Source organism: Triturus cristatus, chromosome 1_2, assembly GCF_964204655.1.
Source record: "Triturus cristatus chromosome 1_2, aTriCri1.1, whole genome shotgun sequence".
Classification (NCBI taxonomy): Eukaryota; Metazoa; Chordata; class Amphibia; order Caudata; family Salamandridae; genus Triturus; species Triturus cristatus.
Window position 1 is genome coordinate 911,368,576 of NC_140580.1, and position 23,043 is coordinate 911,391,618.

Consider the following 23,043-nt stretch of genomic DNA (forward strand, 5'->3'; position numbering starts at 1 on the left):
TGCTACCTCCGGCCAGCTGCCAATTAGGCTGCTGGCCGGGCTAAAGGGGGTGTGTCGCGGGTACGGGGGGGCCGGGTCCTAAGTGCGCGCTCACCAAGGGTCACGCTTGGCAAAACCTCTGTCGGATCAGACTGAAGTTTGTGGCTGATATGGCGTTACATCACAGACTGTGAGCTGGGACTCAATGTTTTCTGCAGATTATATCCAGGGCCACTGGAATTATGTGATTGTGAGATTGCGGCATGCTCAAACGGTTCAAAAGTTAGTAAAAATGCAGCAACACATGTTGGAGTTCAGAGGAAGGTCCTTTGCAAAGGTTGACTGGTCACCTTTCTGTAGCTTATTGCTATGTGTGTGTGTGTGTGTTAAACTGATCCTATGAGGTGCAACCAATGCCCAGACAGTGTTAACAAGTGTAAAAATGACAAAATAATAAAGTGGTAGTGTCACAAAATGTGCCGCATAATGCCGCATAATTTGGCTTTTCATGCCACAGAATTTACTCAACCCTGCCACATAATTTGATCCTCTCCTGCCGCATAATTCCTTTGGCCTTGATTATAATTCAAGCAGGGCCATTTTGTTAGCTTTAAATAAGAATGCACGCAACATTCATTCTTCCTAAAGTCACGAGTTATGCGCATTTGTGGCAAAACAAAACATTTTACAACCTTCGCAAAGTTCTTAAGCCTTCTACGGAGCTATGCAAACGTTGCACCCAAAAATCTTCTCAACTTCGCAAACCCTAGCATGTGCGAGCTTGAGTGTGTGGCTGGCCTCTGCATCCGTCCCAGTGATCCGCAGTTTCCTGCCTCGAGGGATGAGACAGCCCTAGCCACTCCTCGGTACGCCCCCTGCAGCCCGGGCCCTGCAGAGCAGCACGTGGAGCTGTGCTTGTAAAAACATCACTGTCCAGGAAGGGCCTTTCATTAAAACAACTACTGGGGCGCGGGAACAAGCTCCGAGTCAATATTGCATTTTTGTTAACAGATGGAAAAATAGCTTAGGCCAGCCCCAGTGGTGCCAAGAGTCTGCCCGCTGAAAGGGCCGGTGTCTTCGCATGGGCACACGGCTCTCCCCCGCTGGTCCTGATGCTGGGGGACTGCTGAGATCAAAAGGAGCCCCGATGAGTGGTCAGAGGTAGCCTGCTCCGTGAGAGCAAAATCAGGAAACAAAAAGTGCAGAACTAATCAAACGCCACTAATTTAATCTCAGCCTCTGGATAATTAGAGATAAAATTACGAAAGGCAACGGTTTTTTAGTTCAACATCTGCCAGACGGTCTTAGGAAAAGAGTTAGAAATTACTAATTTACGTGAGCATTTCGAGTGGGCCCAGCGTGTCCCTGTCACACTGTGTGGTGGAGCAGTTCCAGGAAACCGATGTGTTGTACAAACAGAATATGCTGCTTGGAGTAAAATGTCTTATTGTGTTTAAAAACACAAGAAGCTTGTTTATTACAACTTTAGCAAGTGCCTGAAAAGAAATCCTAATGTAAGTGCATGATGCAGTTTTTGCTCATCTCTGAATTTCTTGCATTGAAAAGATTGAAAAATTAAAGAAAAACAACTTCTAACATAAATGAATATGAGGTACATCCTGATGAAAGCCTTTGTCGTTTGCCCACCGGGTCGAAACGTCAACACTGTAACAGTGTGCGTGCATTGGACTGCGCCATTTGAGTACTTTGCAAAACAGTGGATTCTGATTACTTAAACTTTCCGAAGCCCATTGCTGTTTCTTCTATGGAGTATACATATCTAGTGCATGTATCACAGAGCACTGCGTCATCTGCACTATGTTGATGAATGCTGATCATACTGTATATTTATAGGACATTGTACAACGGCGCGAGTCCCAATTGTGCTCTCTTTGGGATATTTGTATACATTTAAATGAACATAGGGACAAGTGATTTAAAGTCTGAACGTGTATTTTAATGTTGCATTGCCACAATTTAAAGTAGCGAACCTCTGTATCGTTATTTTATTCCTGACTTTGGTTGCATTTAAATCTAATAGCTAGTCCTGTCTTTGGCGTAACAAAACTTTAGGGGGCCCCCCTGAAAAGTAGACGGAGGCGGCCACCCTGCCCGACCCATCAACTACCACTTTTGCTGAGGGGGCCCCCTGGAGCTCAGGGCCCCCACCACACCGCAGGGGCTGCGGGCGCTGGTTTTACGCCACTGGTCCTGTACTTGCCACTAAAGTTTAATATAGATAGTCTCAAGTACAGAAACAAAATGTGTAAACATTGTTCGGATACCTCATAGCCACTTGCTTCCAGCCATATGCCCTTTCTAACTTGTTGTCTCTCATTGATCATGATGAAAGATGCATGCTGCACAGACACCCACCTTCGACCAATGTGGCTTAACCAAACTAGATGCAAAAGTGACAACTGCTACTTGTAGGGTCAACCTCACCCCACCCACTTTCAGAAAGAGCAATAGATACCCACCTTGTACTACATTTCTTTAGAATGGTCCTGACTTTACAAGAACTAGATAGGGAATAATTCCATTTATGACTACAAGAAGTTCTCAGCTGAGAATCTGTCAATTTCACCAGTCCAGTGAAAGATTAAGATAAAATAGGTTGAGACCTATACATCCATTTTGATATGTGGTTGTTTTATTATGTAATTATATATGGGATAAAATACCCCCTGCCATGTATTATAAGCATTTTGCAAGTCACCAAGGAGTCCCATGACCAAATAGAGGAATGAGGCCGAAGGCTAAGTTCCTTTATAAGGTAATGAACTGCGAGGTGACTTGTTGCAATATGCTTATTCTGTACGGCAGGAGGTTCTTTATTCCTTATAATACATGGTCACACCATGAGCTTTCCCACAAACCACTTAAATCCTTGGTGCTTAGCTCTTCCATATAAAACAGAGAGCATGTTTGCAAACATGAAGAATGAAAAAAGAATACAAAAAATTAAATGCATCAAAAAAGTTATTAGATATTTGTTGCAAAAAGAAGACGTTTAACACAATTCGCTTTTTTTAAAAAAAGGCACAGTTGAAACATGCAGAAAGATTCTAACTTTAACTACCCACAAAGTGTCAAAAATAAACATGTTGTCATAAATATCTCCCTTCTTCTTGTCAATGTACATCTAGAAAAACAGGGGAGAAGCAAGAAAAGCAATTATGCTCCATGACCTGGCCTGCGTTTCTCCTCAGCTGCGATGCATCCAGTCGCGGGTCAGAACTCAACTATAATAAGTTGTTACAGTTGAGTTCTGACATTATAATGTGTGCTGCTAGAGTCACTAGCAGCACACATTATAATGTCAGAACTCAACTGTAATAACATAGTATAGTTGAATTCTGAACAGCGACTGGGTGCGTTTCAAGTCGACGATTATAAAGAAATTAGAGATGGGTTTGTACAGAGATTGAAGAATCCTGTATAATTCAATTTATGATGCCATTAATTAAAAAACAACTTGTTTTTTTATAGTTCATACCGCACTCCTGACGTTTCTAAGAACTTTAAATACCAGCTGTCACTATTACCCAATTCATGGGGAGTGTGTGTGACGAGTTGACAGGCCTCGTTGCCTCAAATCGTAGCTAACTCGTCCCTTTTGCCACCGTGATATTATGGCCTTCACTGATGGACTGTAATAGTTATGGGCATCATCGTTCAACCAGGAGAGACAAAGTAATTGGATTGGACCAGGAAAAGCCCCCTCTGATTGGAGATGTCTCCCGGAGAGAGTGTGGCCAATGTAAATTATGCTGCAGCCCCCCGTGACCGCCTGCACTCTTCTTATGCCTCAGTGTGGGGATCCGGTGGCCTCGGGGGCTCAGTGGGCTGTAGCTGCTGGCCAGGCTGGCTCCTCGCCTTCATCCCTGACAGAGATGCATCGCTTCTCTCATGACACAGTTGTCATTAGGGTATTAAAATCGCTCCACAGCTGCAGGGGACTTTTTGCAACCAAAAGTACATGGAAAACACAGGTTTGATGCAGCACAGAAATAGATGCTTCAAAAATGCAGTTGGCTGCCTTCCACTGTCAAACATGTCATATTTTTAGACATGGACATAAAATATTTGATATGTATGTAGGATGTGCAAGAGGTGAGAAAGACCCCGGTCCACTGAATGTTAGTTAGTGATCCAGGAAGCATCAGCCACCAAGGGAGAGGCCCTGCAGCCTCTGTTCTGCTAGGACAGCCTGCCCTGGCCAAAGTGAGGCGGAAAGACAGGTTCTACAATTATTCTGTTTCATTATTGCAAAAGGAAGAGTAGCACACACGTCCTCTTTGCTCTGAGTGCCATCCTCTGTACGCACTGATCTTGGACTTTGCTGTGAGACCAGAGCAACATGCGGTGGCGTGTGCAGTGCAGAGGCACATTGACCGGCATGCGCCACAACATCTGTAATAGGATGAGCGTCATTAATGCGAGCAGGCTTTGCCTGTGCCTGCATTATTCCAGTGCATGCATCGACAGGCTCCCTGCACTCCCCACTGCTCAGAGCCATCTATCTGTGTTAGCGCTAGGCTGGGGATGGCGACCGCCCATGGTCAGCCATGGTGGGCCTCCATCTGTCACATTCTAATGGAAAAGTAGGCCATTTAATGCAGTGATGCCTTGGTTTTCACAGCAACAAAAATTGAAATCTCCCAAAGCTACCCACTCAGCCAAAGAGGGAGTTAAACACAGGTCTGTATGAAATCAATCACCAGAGAAGAGCACAATGTTGCTGCCCATGTGCTCCTCAGCGCAGGGTCGGACTGGCCTATAGGGCAACCAGGCAGTGCTTGATGGGCTGGTCTGACAGATCCGAAAGGGACTGATTTTTTAGCAGCTGTGGGCTGGTTTTATGGCCAGGTGGACCAGATTTGCTGTTGGTTTTCCTAGAATTACCTTTTTTTTTTTTTAGCTGTCTGCTTAGCTAATGGGGGCTACTATTATTTTGGTATCTCGACCTATTTTTGTCCCAGTCCGACCCTGCCTCAGAGCATGTTATCTTCAGTTTCCTACGCCCTAGTTCTAGGAAGGGGGTTAAATGAGGTTGTAGTGGCAGAATATGTCCATGTAAAAAGAGAATCTCATTGTGAAAGAGGATTAAACGTTTCCACATATGTACACAAGGTCAGTGTGAAAACGAGCCAGAACATATGCAATATATGCAGCCAGACTCAGAAAACGTTCAGAGGCAGTAACACTCTGCATGTTAGGGGTCATGATTATCAGTCTGATGAACAGGCAGGGGTGCAAGAGAAAGGCAGGTAGAACACCTTCCTTCCTGGGGAGTGCTGACCACATCTAAAAGGATAAACAGTATTGACAAAGCCAACAGTTCTGGTTTGCATTTTAGCCCTGACCAGCGTCGGCCTGTGCAGGGAAGTCGACAGATGACGGAATAGGAAACAATAAATAAATAAATATTTTCTATTCCGTCGTCTGTCAACATCCCCCACCGCCGCACAGCACTTACCTGCACGGACCGGTGCTTGTCCTGACTTAAGGATTAAACAAAAGCATGCTTTTTAAAACATAACATAGAAGATTTCTGTATATAATACAAATATGAGATAGATAGTTTTAATATATGATGATTCAGTGTGAATTAAAGATTTAAATTTGCGATGCACGCATCGTAATACCGGCTAACAATGAGGTGAGAGAATGCTGCTCCTCTAGGTACAGCCACAGCCCTCTTAATGCATATTTATAAACATTGATAACAATAGGTATGCAGGCAGCTGTACTGTCAAGCCAATGTAAATTATTAAGACCTAATATCTGTTCATCAAAGGTGTTAGTCTGAGAGCTGGCAAATCAAACTTAAGCATCCATGTTGAGGAAGGGCATGAGTGCACAATGTGGATGTTGTTTTTACTATATATTACATTGATTAAGTAAGTATACCATATCTTAGAAAGCACTGACACTATTTCCCTATCTATAGTCCTACTTCTCTTTCTATGAACCCTTCTATTGCAATGAGGAGCGAGTGTGCTCCACCAGTTAGAGAGATGTGTACAAGGGGTATAATTGCCATATAATGCTGATGGCAGCATGCGCATGGCCAAGAAACTCCTGGAGCCTAGCACATTACCTCCTCTGGTGACCAGCTACAATAGACGTGGCAGTTCCCACTCTAAAAGTGCAGAGCATTGGGAGGAGGCAAAAGAGGACAACAGATTGAAAAGAAAGGATTGGAATTTTACAACTTGAATATAATAAATAACAAAAGAAAAAAGTAACCTGGAGGAATGGATCATTTAGAAAAAGAGAACAGGTCTGAAGATGCTCATGCACCTTGGTAGGAGGGTTATTACTCCCCCACAATTCCTGTAAAACCCAAGTAATGGCGATGACTCTTCTAGACAATCCATCCCTCGGTTTAGGTTCCTGGCTTTAAGTTCCACGAAGAATATAGTCCATGAGTCCGAGTGACACATGGAGCAAACACGGTTGCAGTTAATGTGGTCTTGCACACGTGTCTCCTTTTTTCACAGACCATGACACTTTGCACAGCCCTATTAGAAAAGAAAAAATGAAGAAGTCCACCTCTTTGAATGTCATCACTTATCATCAAAATCTTATTGGCTGCCTAAATTATGTACCAGTCCAGGTCTTGTGGCAAATCCATGATGGCTAAATTACCTTTTATTTATTGATTGCAGTTTTATACCATTGTTAATGCAGGACCTGCTTGAGGGCACAGACGCGTATCCTGTACCTCCACTGGGTTACAATACTTGTTCAACAATAATTGTGCCACTGACATGGGTAATGGTAATGGCACTCAAAATATCTGATGCACATCCGGTGTGCACAGGAGGCTAGGGATATTAGACTTATATCTCTTACTGTCATCACTTATTTACTTGCATCTCCTGGAAGTTGCTAGTGCAATACTTTGTTCTTATACAGGCCAACCACAGTTTGGCCCATTTCATGTCAAGGGGGTTGGATTGTTTGAACAGGCAAGACTTTGGGTTACAAGGCACTTTTACTGATTTAAAGGTCAGATCCTCCAGCGGGAGAACAGGAGAGCTTGGCTCCCTGAAGAAAGGGATTACTAAGAAGGGAGGACAGTGAGGTCCTGAAAATTCTGTTTTATGTAGAGTAGAACTGAAGAAAGAAATTTGCGGATATAGTAAACCCTGTGGTTTAGTGGTGATAGGACTGGAGGCTCTGACAGGGCCGATGTGGATGTGTTTGTGTAAGTAGACTACAATTATCAGGAAGTGCCGGTTTCTCTAGTTTTTGCAACAGGATAATCAGTGCCTCTCCTGTGAATGCCTGCAATTTCCCATCTTGCTTCGCTCAGTTGTACACCTCAACTAAGCAAGGCCCCCAAAGGTCTACATGCATGGAATAGAACTCAACTGGCAGTGGTAGGCCATCAGTCCCAGGTGTTTTGTTCCAGGCCATAGATTTGATAGCGGCTCTAACCTCATGTATCTCCATATCCCTCCCCAGAGTCATCGCTTCCTCCTCTGTTATTGTTGGTATATCCGTGTTTTCTATAAAGGTGTCCATGTCTGCATCTGTGGGCGATACTGTACTCCTATATAATTCTGTATAATATTCAAAAAACACGGACCCTCTCCTAGCCGGGTTGGTTAGCCATACAAGCAGTGCCCCAGATGAGTCCCTTTCTACATGAGCTCGGTCATATAATTCTCATAATAAAAGCAGCACCCTTTCCACATGTTCCGCTACTGTCTCTTTGGCTGCCAGCAGTTCCTCTTGCATCTCTCTATTCTCCAGCCTTGCTCTTTCAAGTTCTTGGAGTTGCTGCTCCGCTGTCTGCATATCTTTCAAGAGGGTCCCCTGAATCCCCACCACCACAGAATCGCACCTGCCCCTGATCACAACTTTGAAGGCATCCCACTCTACCATGAGATTTGTAGCAGTCCCTGCATTATTGTCAAAGTACTGCTCTATAGCCATTCGCACCGCTGCTTGAAATGCCTGGTCTTCTAGGGCCTCCGGTCTGAGTTGCCAAGTGAGGATACTCGGTCTACCTCATGTCAAAGTTAGGCCCACCAGCAATAGATTATGGTCTGAGATTATCCATGCCAAATACTCGCTTGTCTGTATGTGTTCATGTGCATTTGGGGAGCAGAGTATGGAATCTAGTCTAACATGTAACTCGTGTACATGTGAGAAGAACAAGTAATCGCTATCTCCCGGGTGCTGTGCCCTCCAAGAATGAATCAGCCCCCATTGGTTTTGCCAGTCCCTAAGTGCTTCAGGTGTTCTTCGCAAGGGGGAGTCCCGTAGGGGCGGGCGGGAGCGGTCTAGGTCAATGTCCTCAATGCAGTTGTATACCCCACCCAGTATCGCCGCGCCGGTCAGAACGGGTGCCAGTAGTCTAGAAAGGGTTAGAAGAATTAAGGTTGGTCACTTCCTTTCCATCTAATTTGCTAACTAATAATAAATATCGTCCCTCGGGTCTACTATATGTCTGGTGCATAGGAAGGGGACTCCCGCCCTCATCCATATTATAACCTATCTGGCAAAGGCCATGTAGTACGTGTAGTATACCTGTTCCCTCCATCTGCATTGCAGCAAGACCCCTTCTTTGGCATTTATGTAACTTTAGGACTCCTAAATGCCTTCTGTGAATACCGAAAGTCTTAAAATTAGGATTTTTCTCAGTTTAGTAGTAGTAAAGTTAGGAGTCCATGATCTCCCCATACCTATCAAAAACGAATGTGTCCATCTGTAACAAAATATTTTCCCGAAAGTGCTTTTTTGCTGTGCAGAGCAGCTCAGCAACAAATGACAGCTGCTGGACCATTTAAAAAAAAGTAGAATTAAAAACAAATATTGAAAGGACCGGAGAGCCTGGTGTGATGCTGCACCGAGGACGTAAAGTGCTCCATATGTTGGCAATGAATTACGATTCCGAGCATGTCGCAAACTTTCATGTGTTCTAGAGAGATGGCAGCTATATTGGATTATTGGGTATAACTTCACTCATGGTTCATACTGTAATTGTGACAGTGTTGTTGAAGCAAGGACCTCATAATATGGATCTTGGATTTATTTTGCCAGGACCAATTGATTACTAAAGAACTGTTTTGATGGACATTGGGAATACACAGAATTATCCAGAAAGTCAGGTTGTTGATGAAATAAAACTTCAAACTATTTTCTTGAACATGTATCTGTAATCTTAAAACTGGGGATATATATTCTACTGAGGTTACCCTGTAAAGTAACAGGAAGGATTGTTAGAGTGGGCTATGAAGCATTTATAATTTAAAATACATTGTATTAGAATTGTAGTATGCACAGACAATTCATTAAAATAGGGTACAATAGGATGTTAACAGTATTGCTCATTTTGCAGTTCAGCAGAAGTAAAAACTATAACTAATCTTCCACAAGAGAGCATGCAGTGACCAGGGAAGGACCCGATGTTACCAGGCTCCTACAGACCCATCTCTGTGTTAAATCTTGACCTCAAACTCATCAGCCAGGTGCTGGCAAGTAGGTTACTTCCCTATCTTCCCCAGCTAGTGCATGGGGACCAGTCGGGGTTTATATATGATGCACATGTGATGCAGACTCTTGGGGATAAAGCAGACGAGAGCGCGATAGCGCTTTTGGATATCGAACAAGTGTTCGACTCAGTCCGCTGGGAGTATCTCTGGGAGGTCCTCCTAACAATGGGTCTGGGATCGGAGTTTGTGGCCTGGGTTAAGCTACTATATACAAAGCCCATGGCGAGGGTTCGGACAGGACGGTTTGTATCGGAGGCATTCTCGCTCCATGGAGGCACAAGACAGGGTTGTCCGCTGTCCCCTTTGCTATTTGCTCTCGCAATGGAGCCACTGGTGTGCTGCCTCAGGGCGGGGCTGCAGGGCCATGGCATCAGGATAGGCCACACGGAGCACATAAGTGTCATAGTGTTGATGTATGCAGATGATGCCTTGGTTTATTTGCAACGCCCGTCCCTATCGATTTCATTGTTGCTCCGGGTATTGGGGCGGTTTGAGGAGGTGTCTGGTTTACGTATCAACCGACAAAAATCGCAGTTATAGCCGATGGGTAAGGCGGGAATGGACCCTCTGTCTCTAGTGTTGGATCTCCCGTGGGAATTAGATTTGGTGCGATATCTTGGGATCCGAGTGGCCAGAGACAAAGATACCTTCCACAAACACAATATGGGAAGGATAATGAAAGGCCTCCAGGGGAGTATAGAGTTTTGGAACACCCTATAATGATCCCTGATGGGAAAATTGCTTTAGTTAAAATGGTGATATTACCTAGGTGTTTGTATACTATGCAAGGCTCCTTCTACGAAATACCACATAAGGTATTCAGGGACTTGGATAGGCTTCTCATCCAGTTGCTTTGGAATGGGAAAAGATGCAGAGTGAGCTTAGAGGTGATGAAACGTCAGTGGGGCAAGGGGGGTCTCGAAATTCCAGACCTAGAATTATATTATCTAGCGTCCCAATTGCAACATGCCATAGCGTGGCTGGACACTGATCCCTCCTGGGAGCGCACCCTGTTAAAGGGCTCCTGCGGTAAGAAACAGTTGGGGGCGCTCCTCCGAAATGCTAAGAAACGAGAGGGGACATATCCCCCATTAATCGGGCTCATGGGCACCATCTGGGATAGAACAACTAAACGACTCATTAAGAGGGTACCCTATGCACCTGAAGCAGACACCTGGGTTGTCCCACAGTTTGCTCACATAGAATGTGATATGTCCGTCGAAAAATGGAAAGATGGGGGCTGACCTCTACCCAGAGAATAGGTTCATTGCTTACCAAGACGCAGTTACCGCATCCGGATTAGGGACGGGTCAATTTCTCCAATATGCTCAAATTGCAGCAACGGCCCGCCACCTCTGGCCGGCGTTTCCGGAAGCCCCTGCCCCTGTGCAAACACTGATCACCATAATTGCTATGGCGGGGGGGAGGAAACTGGTTTCTCACGTATACAGGGCACTAAGTCCCTGCAAGTAGAAGAAAAGTGGCAGGCGGTTAGTGAGCACATGATTTCGACGAGGGACTGGGGGAGAATCCACGAAAGTGACCGCAAAGTCTCGATCTGTAATAGATTCAAACAAATACAATATAATATAGTACACATGACCTATCTGTCGCCCAAGAAGCTTCATGCCATCAATCCATCTAGAGACCCCAAATGCCCTAGTTGCCAGCATGCACAGGCCGATTTTATCCACGTGGTTTGGCATTGCCCAATAATACAAAAATATTGGGCCGAGATTTTAGAACACCTAAATAGAATCACAGGTTGGGCAATAGCCTCGGAGATGCAGACATGCCGTCTTGGCTTGAGCCCTAAAAATCCCAAACGGAAAACTACTAGACGCTTCCTGGTATTAGGTCTTACAATAGCCAAAAGAAAAATAGTGATCCACTGGTTGTCCCCACAGGGCCCACAGGTGGGCAAATGGAAGAAAGACTTAAGGGAATGGGCAATGGTAGAAGAAAGTCATATGAGGAAAACCAGAAGAGATGCTAAACTCCCTGAAGTGCTGTTGGCATGGGGGACAATGATACAAGAAATAGACGAGATGGAAGAAACGACCTCGCAGACTTCGTCTGCCCTGAGGGAGGGGTAGCACCACACTGCCGCGATTAGTCGTAGTGAAGATATACGGGCTGTAGACACCTAATAAATTCTGTTAGAAATGGCACTAAGATATCATCTAGCTGAACCGGTACTTAAGGTGGTGGAGGGTTAGAAGGATTAATAAGTTTGTTGACCTATGTAATCTGTTTTATAATGATTCTCTTTGATGGGGAGAAAAACACTGTTCATATAAATCCTTTGAACGCTCTACCATTAGCGCCCCGTTGAACTACAATGTATCACTGATGTAACATATATATTGTACTGATTATATTGCACAATAAGCAATGTTAAAAAAAAAAGAAAAAAAAAGAGAGCGTTCAGTGATGAAGCTTGAGGTAGTTATTCAAAACATAGGGAGAAATGCTAGTGTACATGTATACTTAGGAGTCTTTTTTCCTATAATTATTTTTCAGGAATTATTAGTTTCATATCAAACTACAGAGAGCTGGTTACACAGAGGTATTGTTAAGGTACATCCATTCACAATTATGCCTAGCACTTTCAGTGAAAAGTTACTTAAGATATATCTTTGTCGCATAGAGATTCAAAGGCATATCCATTCACAATCACGCCTAGTACTTTTGGTGAAAAGTTATTTAAGATATATTGTTTTGTGTTGTAGAGATTCACTACATCACATGGACCTCTGTGATCAAAGAAAGTGACCTGGCAGATTGGTGAAGTCCTGTGCCTCTGTTTCTTTCTTTATCCCATTCCCCTTTTACGCTTCTAACACTGGCCCTCATATTCTCTTGAGTGTTGTAACTGGTTGGGCGGGGAGAGCTGGAAAAGAGCATTGTACACTCAGGGGGATATTCTCAAGAACGTGTGATAACTAAGTAGCTTAACGCAACTCTTCACATCGTAGTCTATCGTGGGAAAATAACACCGTGGTAACGGGGTATTCTCAACCCGGCGGTATCATGCAATAGGCTCACAATAACGCATCAAATGTCGGCGATAAAGTCAACGCAACGCCACAAAAATGCGAAACACGAACGCAAAGAAAGCTGAGATGTGGCCAATGACGATACAAAAACCTGCGAAAACCAGCGACAGGCCTGCAATTCCCACGAGTCATGCGTGAAAAAGCACTATAAAAGCAACCAGAAAAAAAGGAAACATGCCTAGCACCATGGATGCACCCGGGCAGAGTGCAGAAGCCAACGCGAACCCCACAAGCCCCACAGACCACCAGCAAGGAATCTCGTGGTCTTGGAAGGCCAAGTAGAAGAGGAAGAGGCAGACGGGGTGCAGTCTGCAGGAAAACCAGATCAGCGTCACGGAGGTGACAAAACACTACCATCCACTGAACGTCAATATGACAAACGTGAATGCAGTTGGAGTGTCGAGGAGGTCAATAGAGGAGGACAAGAGGCGCTGGCATGATGTCAAAAGCCAAACCAAGCACCAACCCCCAGCCAACAGGAAGGCAGCAACGGCAAATGGAGTTGGGAGTTCTGAACCACAGGAGGAGCTGGAGGAAATGGAGGCCACAGTCATCAGTGCGTAGACGATGCAAGAATTTGGGAGTCCGGACACAGCTCGATAGGACCTGACACAACATCAACAGGGTGAGTAACGACCAGGGACTGGGGGGACGAGGGGAGATGGGCACAATGGCACACATGCACAACGATGGGTAGCACACCGCACACCCACCATGACCCTGGATCATGTCCCTGATCCCCATGGCACACTGCAGCACACTCACATAGCAATAACAGCACATCCAACGACAATGTGGCGCAAAGTGCAACACCGACACTGCAGAACAGAGGACACAACTGGGTCCGCTCATGCGCAGAAACAGGCCAATCACATCTAGCATAGCAGGAAACTGTGAGATGGAAATGCACGTGTACAACCACACATCCGTCATGTAGTCCAAATGTCCACTGCCCCGCATCAAATATACAGCACCTACCAAACAGTCACAATGTACATTGTCATACAGTCTGCATGTAAACTAGAACAATGCGCCAGCATACATATCAACACAATGTCAACATGCATCTCCTCTTCACATTGCAGAGGGACAAACAACACCTCCAGCAGAGCAGACTAGACCACTCATCAGTGATGCTGTAGAGGACACACCTGCGACACCGACGCCCTACATCAGCCCATGGATATCTCAGGCAACCCATCCCCAGGAGCAGGGCAGCCAAGCCACATAGAGGAGACCCCAGCCCCTGCACAGACCACACAGCAGGAAGCATCTGCCACCACGGCTGACTCCGAAAACTTCACCTAGGCACACATCGCATTCCAATGCCAGGTGTCAGAATGCCAAAAGGAGGCGTCCGAACAGGTGCGGCTGGGATCAGAGCTTATGGAAGCCGAAGTAGACCACATATGTGGGTGTACAAGTCCCATCAGGGACCACCTACCCCCCACAAAGGAGACCCACACCGCGACAGAGACATGCATTTGCGCATTTGTTGCAGTGAACCATGCCCAGAGCCCCAGAATCAGCATTCACACCCCCACGCTGGACCTCCGTACGATGGCCCAGTCCATTCCCCTTACGCATTGAGTGGGTGACGACAGAGCTACACGTCCAAGGTCTTACACGCTGCCAGCGGTGACATTGTTGCGTCCGCTGTACACAGCACAATGTAATTTTGTAGGACCCGGGGCCATCAAGCATACATCATGACCACACGGACACACGCAGATAGTTTGTGGAACTGGCTCCGGGCACGTGCGCCCGGCCCCTTTATTGGCAGGGTCACATGTACAGTGACTCCTGTCCTGAATAGGTGTGGTGTGGGTGTAAGCCAGCCCGCACGGAGTGGTTGGTGCTGGCAACAACTTGAACAGTGAACACTATTAAAACGGAAACAGAAAACACCAGCGTTACAGAGACAACTGCGGAGCATCATGGTGGTAGCCGGAGCAAGTACAGAGGTCACCCAATCGGCAAACAGAAGTGTCTGTGATTTGCAGTGCACAGACGGTTGTGGCACTAGAGCTGAGCGGGCTCATGTGAAGAAAATGTTTAGGATTGTGTCCCTTCGGGTCATTCCTGATGCAGCTGCAGTGGGGTGTGTTACACATGCATCATCTTCCTCATCTTCGTCCCAGTTCTCCCACACTGCCTAAGGTGACATTGCTGTCTGAGCTCACCATGGTACACAACTCCTACAGAAATGGTTCATGTGTCGTGGTGCACTGAGTCAGTGGCACCTGGAGTGCTGAGCAGGGTATCAGGCAGATGATGGCATCCACGACAGGTGTGAGCAACTACGACAGTCTGCCAGTACGGCTGTTTCGACGGCAGTTGGCGTTTGGAGGTGGTTCTGGCGGTGGTGGCGTGTGCCTCCTGCGGTGATGCAGCATCCGGGCCGGTCAGTACTCGATTTGATATTTGAGTCCTGGTGGACCGCAGTTGAGGTCAAAGCCAACGGACAGCACAGGGCCATAGACACATGGCGTTGATGGCCACAAGGCCATCGTCACAGAGGCCATCCAATATATCACCGGACAGGATCCCTGACGTGGTCTGCACAGAGTTAGTGGCCCTGGATGCACTGCGGCTGGCACAGGCACCCTGCCATGGGACGGTGACTCGCGGTGCAGTGAGATGGGTCCTGCGAGATGAGCCGGTCCTCATCGATATCCGAAGTGAGTGTGGCGGCGGGTTGCGGGTGACAGTGGAAGGTGTACTCCAGGGCATGAATCAGAGGGTAGAAGCCATCCGGAAGCGGCAAATGGAGAAGTGGAATGCTACAGCCTCGTTTCCGCCCAAAAATCAGTATTACAGACAAGATGCTGAAGACAACCCCCAGTCCAACGAGTCAGTCGCCATCAAAGTTCAACCAGAAAGTGCCCATGGCTGTCGGGGAACAGACTTAGTGGCACTGGAGCTGAAGGGGTATGCAGTCTGCGATGAGGCCAGTACAATTATATCAACGCAGCCATAAATAAATCAAGGCTGAGCTCCGAGTGTGTGACCTACTCAACCGCAGTGTAGGCCCAAGACAGTGGTCAGTAGGGGCCCACAGTCACGTGTTGTTGGTTGGTGTGGCACAGAGTTAGTGACACCAGAGCAGTTGTTGGCAGTGTTCGATCACCTCCGTAACGAGGATCCTTTTTTCCTCCGGACTGAATCACGTCTTCCTCTTACACCCCTCCATGCGTTCAATGATATGAGCTATGCCACACACAAATCAAGACTCAGTTCCAACTGTGTGACCTGCTCGACCGCAGTGTACGCCGATGGCAGCAGTCAGCAAGGGACCACAGATGTGTTGTGCGCATGCTATATACAGAGTTGGTGGCACCACATCGAAGGGGCTATAGTGACATACAATCAGCCATGATTATGTACTCTGCCACTGTGTAATCAAGACTCAGTTCCAAATGTGTGACCTACTTGTCCACTGTGTATGCCGGTGGAATATGTCAACGAGCAAGGAGGACTGCGGGCCTTGCTCGAGGAGACCGTGATGGTCTGAGCAGGCTGCAAAGGTCGCGGGCCTCAGGCTCGGAGGTTGCATCGGCACATGGTGGGCCCTCCTTGACACACGCCGGTGTCGGCAGGTGAGCAGTGAGGCCTGGCTGCGCAGGGGCGGGCAAGACAGGTTCGGGAACCAGCTGCCCCGGGGACAGCAGGCGCATAGGATCGCAGGCAACTCCGCTCAGGACGACGGCGTCGGCCTCGTGGCGGGGTGAGAGGCGCTGCCCTGGCAGAGATGTTGGGCATTCCGGAAGAGAACCAGGCCCAGGGCTACGTGCTTTTTATTCACACCCCTACGCTGGCCTGGCGTACGCAGGGCCAGCCCACTCCGCTCACGCTTACAGGGGGGGATGTGACAGGCTACATTTCCACGATCTTCCCCACTGGCTAGGGTGACATGGTTGCGCCCACTGTCCAATACACTCCATACACCAGCGGTGTATGTCGACATGGATATGGGTGTGGTCTGCCTACTGCAGTCTGTCCAGCACATCTACGCCACACTTGGCATTGTGTACATACTCATTCATGGGTCACTTGCCTCCTTCGCACATGCCTGGTGCCCACCTCTCCACACTATCTGCTATGGTGTGGCTGATATGACATGCCGTTGGGGGCTTCTGCACATGGCTAGCCCAGGTTGCCACAGTAAGTTGTGCTGTTGTGTCTGGTGGGTGGGCATGTTGTATGTGAGTTTGTAACATGTGCATTCCCAGTGTTGTGAGTTGCATGGTTGTGGAGTTGAGGTGTGTGGTGTGTTCATTTGGTACTTGCCAACGAGCAGTGCATTTCCATGGGTGCCATCCTGGTAGCGCTGGTTGATGATGGTCTGTCGGTGGAAGTGGTATCATTCACACTGCCTGTGTAGTTGGTGACGACGTTGGTGGCGATTCCCAGGTGGTCCACTGTTGCCTGTACATTGATAGAATGCGTGGGGTTTCTGTTGAGGTGATTGTGTGCTGAGTAACCAGGGGGGACAAGTAGGACATGTGTGCAGTCAATTGCCCCCTGACACGTGTGTGAAGCCAGCTATGGCGTAGATGCCTTGTTTGGTCTCCAGCTGTTCCTGCGCAGTGTGGGGGGAGTATGGGTACTGGGGTACCAAGCTGATGATGGCATCCGAGACAGTTGTGATGAACTTGGATTGTGCTGGCTGTGGGACTCCTCCGACTCTGGCAGTTGTTGGTTGGAAGGTACCAAAGGCCAACAGGTGCAGCACAGCCAGCAGCTTTGTCTGCAGGCGGATGTTGGTTGTCCGCTGTGTTGGTACCGTCAGCCTGCGGGCAATGGTGGTCAGGATGCAGAGGATGGTTGTCCTTTTGGGCCTGTACTGGGCAATGACATTCTCTGGTGTTGGGTCTGTGGGGTTGGTGCGTTTTCTGGAGGTCTGCTGTCTTGGTCTGCGCTGCCTCTGTGATGGTCCGGGGCGGGGGGGTCAGAGGCGGGGGGATGTGGAGGGGCTGGCGGTCCTGGGTGTGGTGGTGGTGGGTGTTGTGGCCCTGTTGGGGCTCCCTGCTGCATGATCAGTGGCTCCATGGCATCTGTTGTTCTTCAGGTGTGGCTGTGATCTGGGCTCCCTTGTCTGGTGCCGGTTGTCGTCCGACTTTGCACCAGGTTAGAGCAGGTGTTAATTTCCTGCAGCTAACACGCCTTATCGCATGTTTTGAGATCTTATCGCCGATCTGGCTGGTCATTGAGAATGTTGCGGTGTGGTGTTGACATTTATTTTTCCTCGGGAACGCCTACTCTGCATCTCATTAGCGATAGTTGCCGGGGTCATCTGTGGCGATGTTTTTTGAGGATGCTATTGCCAGAAAACTGGTGATATCGGCTGTTTGCACCAGCTTGTGAATGGGGCGATAAATTTATCGCCAGTTTGGCTGCGATAAAGTGCCGATAACTTGGCGATAGCTCCTTAGAATATGGCCCTCTGAATCTTGCAAAAAAGGTTATTGCACCCTGGCAATAGGTTAATATTTGAAAAAAAGCACTAATAAATTAATGGTTTCAGTCGTGTTTACATGATACGAAGTAAAATTAAAGTTTCATTTTGCCCCGGACCAAAACATTTGTTTCCATCGTGCTCCTCTATTATGGGGCATTGTGTTTCATTTGTTCTTCCAATGCTTTTTATATATTTTGGAATATTTGAAAACGTAAGAAAAGATGCCAGTAAGTGTTCTTTTGCGATTATGTAATTTAGGAGACCTTTGTCTTCTTTGATTTTTGATTTTATCATCCTCTGAGTCCCTGAAAGTGTCACTAAAATGCAGGTTGTTCAACATAATCACTATTCACACATTTAAAGGTAGATGTTTTCATAAAAGAATAAAGAGTAGCTTGCATGAGACAGTGTCTTCTTGCCTTCATTTTACGTTACCTTTGATTTACTAAGAATGCACACAAAAGACTGCAATAGATAACAAAATACGTTATTGCTCTCTCTAAAAAAAACCCTAGGTGCTGAAATTAGGATGAGTATCCTGACACCCAAGTCTAAGTACACATCCTTTTGAAGTATTCCACATGCCAGATGATATATACAGCACTGTTGATCACACCCAGGCACTGTCAAACGAGCACCAAGACCTCTAAGGCGACCGCCTGCCTGCACCGCTCACTGCTGCCTATCCTTGCATCTTGCAGGCAGGGCCGCAGACCATAACGAGGATTGAGATGCCAATACATCAGGCCTTGAGTCACACCAAGCACACAGCACCCGTTGTCTTGCAAGGGTTAACAGACGATATTGACAAAGCAATAGATGGTTCTGTGAAAGGTATTGAGAGTTTTGCAGATTTCCGAAATTTCGGGATTCATTCTTGGTGGAGATTGGAAGATGAACAATTAGGATTAATAAGAATAGAGCAGAACAGACTAAGGGGCATATCAACAAGGGCTTTATCTCTGCTTTTTTGGCTTTAAAAGCCAAAAAAGCAGAGATAAAACAAACAGAGGTGGCTCAGCACACAACTTAAATACAATTATAATGGACAAAATTGTTCGTCATAATCAAAGTATAAACAAATGAATATTGTATCCCCAAAGATTCACAATAAACTTCGATGTCTTGAAGGTGAGTTTTCTTTATTTGGTGATTCAGATTTCCATTTAAAATTACAGCTTACAATTCATTGCCAATTCATAGCCGACGCGTTTCGTCCCAATGGGACTTCTTCAAGGCTTTGCAAATAGTAATTTTAAAAAATCCACACAATTTAGAGTTTTTCTTTTTTCTCCTATTCAGTCATACTGTCAGATGTGTAGGATCTCAATGTGGTCCTAGACCCAGTGTAGGTATGGAGTAAATGTGAAAGAACGGTACGATGGCCGTGAACGTGCGGTATATTCAAAAACACCTGGTCCGTGGGTTTCCAGCGATAATCTTACGTTAGCCTGTTAGCGTGTAGATTTTTATCGCTATTGAGATAAGCGTTGCTAATAGCACGCTATCTCAGCGATAAAAATTCACGCTAGCCGGCGATAATTATCCTCACGCTAAGAGCGCTGAGCGATAATTATCGCCGGTTGTTGTTGATATGCCCCCACGGTTGTAGACCATTCATCAAGGGGAGGCTTGAGGGAAAAACCACCAGAATGCAGTACCAGGAGGTCGAGGTCACTAGACAGTTTATGAGCAGCAGTGCACAGGCCACCTGATATCATGGAAGCCTTAACTGAAAACACAAGCTCAGTTGTTTTTGCTGCTCCAGAAAAGTAGCCATTAGTACAAGATTGCATGACACTGCTCACAACTGCAGCACTGGACTCCAGGATCATTCTGGATCTAAAGGTTGACGAGATGTATTACTGTCCTCTGGCAGTCACCAAGATGGATCACTTGTCAGAGCCAATAATAAAGATGCGGTGTGGGGATACCCAGCAGGCCTAGGGCTACCTCAGGGTACCATAATTGGCTCCCAAATGCCAGATTCCCTCCTATAATGTTTGGTGTAGATGAGCTTCACACTCGGGATGCAGTGAATCACAGTGTGTGATTCACCTCCAAAACAGAACTGCAAACTGCAGGCATGTAAGTGTTTTTTCTTTATCCTGAGCCACACTCAGGACGATCAGCATCTTCCGGTCCGGCTGGGCAGCAATACAAAATATCCCTGTCTGACTTGGCAGCAGTAAGCTCTTCTTGCAGGTACAAAGAATAGCTGCCTCTCTGGGTCAGGAGGCAAGGTCTAAATTCTCCCAGGTGTCCACCCCGTTCTTCAGCATGGTTTGGCAGCATAGATTTTGTCCTCAGTCCTAGGCCTTGGGGCCTTACCCTTAGAAGGGGGACAGAAATATTCTTCCTCTGGTCCTCTCCTTCCTCTACACAGGTGTGTGGAGCGTTCCTCAAGTAAAAGGTTGGTACTGGGTAGACTGGAGGCGTCAGCTAATTGTTATTGTTATTGTTATTTTGGATTTATATCGCGCCCAATCACCTACAGGTCTCTAGGCGCGCGGAAATCGATGGTAACAGACAATAAACTCGGCAAACACAGAATGAGAGGCACTTTTTGGTCTAATTTACACCCAGGGTTCTTTTAAACAGCAATGTTTTTAGCGTCCTTCTAAATCGCAGAAGATTCCCCTCCCTGCGCATCACCTCAGGCAGTGTGTTCCATAGCTGAGGGACTAATACAGAGAAGGCTCTTCCTCCCTTAGTTACAAGTTTGTAACGGGGGCAGACCAAAAGCTGAGAGTCTGAGGATCTAAGTGTTCTCACTGGACTATACACCTCCAGACGCTCAGTGATGTAAGCTGGTGCCTGACCATAGATTGCCTTATGAACTGTGCATACGTTTTTGAATTCCACACGCTCTTTAATGGGGAGCCAATGCACGCTGTGTAGCAGGGGAGAGGCCTTAGTTCTCCTTGGGAGTCTAAAAATTAGTCGTGCAGCATCATTCAACACGACCTGCAATCTGTTAGTGAGAGTTTTGGGTAGGCCAAGGTAGAGAGCGTTTCCGTAGTCTATCCTTGAGATGACGGTTGCTGCTACAATTGAGCGCATCATTGACTGGAAAAGGACAGGGGTTAACTTTCGTAACTGTCGGATGATGTTTGTACAGCTCCCCACCACAGATGAAATTTGACTGGCCATTGACAAGTCGCAATCCAGTTTGATCCCCAAACTCTTTACGTTCATGCTTGGTTTTGGAGCAGGGCCCAACTCAGCTGGCCAATAGAGGTCACTCCAGGGTGAGGCGGTAGAAGGAATCACCAGTACCTCGGTCTTATCTGGATTGATCTTTAATAGGTTTCCAGTCATCCATTGCACAGTGTACCTCAATATGTTCTGAGCATTGAGTTGTGCGGTACTTGAATTATCGACACTCAGCAACAGCTGAGTGTCGTCCGCGTAGTTAAAGACTCTGCAGCCCCTGCTGGCCAGTGATGCAATCAAAGGTTGTAGGTAGATATTAAATAACAGTGGGGATAGGGCAGAGCCCTGTGGCACCCCACATTCCAGGGTCCCCACCTCAGATGTGTGTTCCCCCAGTTGTATCCAGCCCTAGGGCAGTTGGCCCACTGGCAAAAACCCATTCAAATTTAAATGTAGGCGCAATTTAGAAGTTGGGGGTGACAATTCTAAAAAAACACATTTTTCTGAAGTACCACACCTCCATGCCCTTAAGCAGATCTCTTCTAAGTCTATCATACAGAGGTTTAATAGTAACTAATGTGCCCCGGATCTTACTGGAGGATGTCTCCTTAAGGAGAGACTGGGCTCAGATAGCTTGGCATTGCACCAGGGCCTGGATAATACTTAACATAAAAACAGCCAAGCTTCTGTCTGATGCAATGCTGATAGAGATCCAAGCAACAGCAGATCATTTTAAGAAAACTATCACCTCTTATAAGAAAACGTTGGATGAGGTCAATAAAGAGATGACAGAATATAAAGACTATCTGACACAGTCAAAAGTTCAAAAACAAAAAAAAAGACTTGAAATGTTTTTCCTACGTAAAGACATATCCATACTCGAATGCTGATTACACACACGTCAATAAACAATACAACTCAAAAGACAATAACTCATCCGAAGGGGACTCATCAGACACACAGAGTTGGTCAAGTGGGGATAGTTTTGAGAATAAACAATGAGGGAAGAGTAGATAAAAACAAAGGCTACAGAATTGTCAAAATTGCACCCGCTTCCAATATCCAATGGGGTTACCACAACAATGTTTCCCTCCACCACAACCCCACTCATTTTTTGGTTGGGGAAACCTTTTTCACCAGGGTCGGCCTCCTTACTTCCCTCCCATTCAGAGGTTTCCTTTTCTAGAGAGGAGCAGGAGAGGCAGAGGCAGAAGAAGAAGAGACAACCAGGTACACTAGGAAGCGAACCCAACGGGAATAAACACCAGAAGTAAGTCGAGGGACACACAACCAGGGACCAGCACACAATTGGCATTGTGACCAACCTATTCTCAATAACACTCATGGACACTCAACTGAGGGTCTTGAATAAGAATCGGGGTTTCGTGCCCACAGCACACCTTGGCAAATTTTGCCTCCACTGCAAACCAGCGGAATTTTTCAGGAAGCTAAAACTGAAAACCTTTTTTTAAAAACTGAACCAATTGGGGAAACAGATCCCTCAGGGGATACAGGACTGAAGATTAAGTCGACTATCTGTCCTCAATCTTCAACTATCCCCATTGAGGTACTCAGATTGGAGCAAGCTGTATTTAATGAGGTGGAACCAATACAGGGGGGAGAGAGTAACACATGCCAAAACATGCCTAAGGAAGAGACCACAGCACTTAGAGAACAGAAAGCTGATAATCAATTATCATAAAACAGGCAGACAAAGAGGGAGGTGTAGTAATACAGAATAAAGATGATTACAGGACACAGTGCAGCCGTCTCCTGGGAGACAGGAAGACCTACAAATCCTCTCCCTAGATCCTTCAATACAAGTGAGAAATAATTTTAAAAAGCTGGTGAAGACAACCCAATCCAATGGGAC